General features: G+C 38.5%; 1 long non-coding RNA gene across 1 annotated transcript; it reads right to left on the bottom strand.

Annotated features, from left to right (window-relative positions):
• Positions 1 to 257: 257 nt before the first annotated feature.
• Positions 258 to 3131, bottom strand: LOC309694088. The gene is made up of 3 exons (XR_014272794.1): positions 3108 to 3131; positions 1358 to 1422; positions 258 to 876 (listed from the first exon to the last, which is right to left on the bottom strand). It is a non-coding gene; the product is annotated as an uncharacterized lncRNA (long non-coding RNA).
• Positions 3132 to 4089: the final 958 nt, after the last annotated feature.

Raw genomic sequence — 4089 nt, 5'->3', positions numbered from 1 at the left:
TGCATTTTTTGGACAGAGATTCACTTTTAATGAGTATGTATAATATAATACAGATACATAAAAAACAGTCCCAAAACAGAATAAATTATTACAAATAGATTATTACAAAATATTAATAAAAATTATAAAAATGGAGGCAACTTTGCCTGTGTTAGAATGTATACAATGTATGAAAAAATCTTTACTGCAGACACTAATTTGACTAATTTAATAATACTAATTTTGTGTTGTAAGATTTATGAGTTTCATGCTTGGTACTTGGGAGAGCTTGACATTTTTCTCAGGTGGTACACACTGTAAAAAGTTTGAGAAACACTGATAAGTGTATGTGTGCTTTTGGAAAACATTTACCAGTAAAGCTGCAGTACAGAATCTTTGAAACAAGCTTAAAACATGTTTAGAATATAAACAGAGCATCTGCTTCTCTTTACAGCTCCTCACTCCACCAGGGCTGTTTGGCACTTTCTGATAGTGTGCAAATGTGGTGCACGTATTGCCGCAGTCGTACAGACAACTGGACGGTCCAAAAGTTGGCCTACCTATTACTGGCTGAGATTTTAGTTAAGTTGTGGCTGCACCACATAAAAATATATCATTAATTTTAATCTCCCCAATCAATTATAATGTTATGTTGGAATGTTGTTAAAGAGGGTCAAAAATGTTTCAACCCAGTTTGTTTTGCAGATTCTGTACAGCAGCTTTAATATAGGGAGAACACAACTTCCAGATTGTGTGAGTAAAATCAGGTTTTTTCTCTTTGTCAGTTTAACAGTTTCTGTTGTGCCTGTCACTGTTCCCTGTCTGTTTTCTTACCTGGTTCTTCCTGACCTTGTACTTTCTCCTCATGTTCCCCTCTTTCCTCTCTCCCTCTTTGGACTGACAATCATACACAAATAGATTGTATTCAATTAGATGAAAAAATTACATTAATATGAAAAAAAATACTATTAAGATCACTAATGAAAAGTCCGCTCTCAGTGTACTTTCAACCAAAAGGCAAATAACCAAACCACATGAACATCTGATAAAAGATATTGTAACATTCACAAGAACCAGACGGTTGGGTCTCAGTTTGTCCGTTTATTCGGCACATAAGCAAGCGGGTTGCTAACTCCGGGGAGAGCGCCCTCATACAACTCTTCTCTCCAGCCTGGCACACACACACCCAAAACAACCAGGTCCCCCCTCCCCTTCCTGTACCACAACCAAACATGAATCTTAAAGGAACAACAACAGTGTGCAGAGATCACCAACATGTCACTGTACAATAACACTTAACCATCGTTACAATATAAATATTGAAACACTGATCCGACATTATCCTTTATTGAGGGATCGTTTGATCTTACACTTTTACCTGAATGTGGCTCCTTTTTTTGAAAAAAAAAAAAACTTCCTTATATCCATTATGAACCTGGCTGTCTCTCTGTACACAAACACACACACACACACACACAACAGGAGTTATAAGGTTAATGGGCATTCAGTCAGCATTCAGTTAGCTAGTTAGTATCCATTTCAAACAGGACAGTGGTAACAACAACAGACTGCGGACTCCTTTAAGTTTTAGATTTTAGATAGGCTGTATACATTTCAAAGGGAGCAACAGGACGGTCAAATGTCGCTGATTTTACTACAGAGCAGGATGGATTGTAGAGTAGCAAACATCGTTGGAAAACAAGTTTTCAACACTGCAGGTTACTTGGGTGTAATGTTTTTCAGCTAAAAAGAAACATGGTCTGACTCCTACCTAACAATATAAAGAGTAACTGCAGGTTAAATGCAGCTAACATGTCCTGTTTTCAGCCAGTAGTGATGGGTCGTTCGCGAACGAAATGGCTCTTAGAGCCGGTTCTTTGAAGTGAACGACGCGAGCCGGCTCCTTATCGCGAGCCGTCACGTGGGTTTTTTTTTTTTTTTTCTTTCTCTCAGCCTCTCTCTCGCACTTTTTTTCCGCTTCACTCTGCACACGAGCCTTGTGCTTTACGCTGGGCAGAGGGGGGAGGGGCGGTAGTTACACTCAGTAGCACAGGAACAGAGCCAGAGAGAGAGAAAGAGAGGCAGGGACAACAACATTAGAAAGGTATAGTAATCATCCACAACTATTTTCGGTTGCAGATGATAAAGGATTGAGAAAGTTTATTCATGCAGGTCCATATGACAGAGAATATGCATGTTCTTTTAGTTTTCATATTATAATTTATATTTAATTGTGTTGTGGTTTGCAGTGTTTTGTGTTCTTTTCACTTTAAATTTGTGAAAGGAAAAAGCTGAAAATTTAAATAGTTAAAAGTTGAAATGTGAATAGTTGATTTTTGTATTATATGATTTATTTATTACATTTTATGTGGAGTGAATAAATAAAAGTATATTTACGGTGGCCCCTAGAGACAAAGCACATACAAACTTCAAATCACGTACGAACTCTGAAGCATGTACAAACTCCAAAACACGTAAAAACACGTACAAACTCCAAAACACGTAAAAACTCCAAAAACACGTAAAAACACGTACAAACTCCGAAGCACGTAAAAACTCAGAAGCATATAAAAACTCAGAAGCACATAAAAACTCAAAACACGTACAAAAGACAACAGAAGTGCTCCAGGATGCTGGGCGCAGTGTTGAGCCTTTGTTATCTTGTGGCTACACAAGCCAGCAAGTACCAACGACCGGATGTGGTGTGTGGTAATAACAGGTAAATGAACTTTTTTTAAAATTATTTGAATATATATATGAGTGCCTGTGTATAAATATACAAACAATACACACATTCTTTCAATTGTGTAATTTAAGTGATCTAGTAGCTCTGCTTTGGAAGTTCAGTTCATGCTAGAAATGTGTTTTGGAGTTTGTACGTGTTTTGTCTCTAGGGGCCACCGCATATATTTATATATAAACATATATAAATAAAACCACTTGTTTTTACGTTAGTAATTCCTTTTGTGCATAATTTTATATTATTGTTAATAATAAATTAATTAAAGCAACAAAACAACCTGAAGAGCCGGTTCGGAGCCGAAAGAGCCGGCTCTTTTTAGTGAGCCGAACCGAAAGAGCCGGATCTCTAAAAAGAGCCGGAAATCCCATCACTATCAGCCAGGCACTTATACCTCCGCTCTGCTGCGTCTCACAGAAGGGGAGAAGCGAGCTGGAACAAACCATTTTTGGGGGGGGGGGGGGGGGGGGGGGTATCTATACTTTTGTTGTTAAAATGTTACGTCTCAACCAAGTACTGTATGCTTTTTATATTTTTAGTAGTGTGTCACAAAAACAGCAAAAATTGTCAAAAAAGTAAGAAATCTTTGGGGGTGCTTTGATTCATTTTTGGGGGTGCTGAAGGGTAGAGAAGCACCCCCAAAAATGGGCTAAAATAGCCCCTGGCGTAAACACAAAGCGCTGACCCGCCGAAACATCAGAGTCAGCGAGCTGTCGGCTTTCAGCCCCGACCGTGTCCGTGCCGTCCGGTGAGAAAGGCGACATCTCACTGATTCTGATCCGGGGGTCCGCGCTTTGTGTTTACGTCTTTGTGCCGAAGCCGTGTACCTGCTCTCATTTACTGTTTTAAATGTTTGGTGGTTGTCAAAACTTTGTGACGTTTCACCTGTGATTCTGTAATTTTGGGCAAAATACATTTATATAAAAAAATCGATTCAGGATTTTAATGAATCGATATCACGTTATCCAAGCCAGATTTTAATCGATGAATCGATTATTAAAACCCAGCCCTAGATATGAGGACACATTCAGTGGCACAAGGAACTATGTGAAGCTTTATGACATGCTGGGCATGTTTTGGACCACTAGTTACATTACATTACATTAAGTTAAAAAATAATAATAACAATTGATAACAAGGTCGGCCTGCATGAAGAAGTAAAGCCGAGGGTAAAGGAGTCTTCGTGTATTGAATACAAAATGCAGTGGAGGAATATTAAACGTCCTTTAGTTGTATGCTTCAAACTTCTATCAAAGGAGTAAAAGGATAACTGTCTCCCTGCACAGCACTGTGGAGCTGCAGCTGTCATCTGACTATTAGAGAAACAATTAACATGCTGTATGTGTCATGTACGTTACGTATTTAAAATA

Source organism: Aulonocara stuartgranti, assembly GCF_965226115.1.
Source record: "Aulonocara stuartgranti genome assembly, chromosome: 18".
Lineage (NCBI taxonomy): Eukaryota > Metazoa > Chordata > Actinopteri > Cichliformes > Cichlidae > Aulonocara > Aulonocara stuartgranti.
This window is presented reverse-complemented; position numbering and strand designations above follow the sequence as displayed.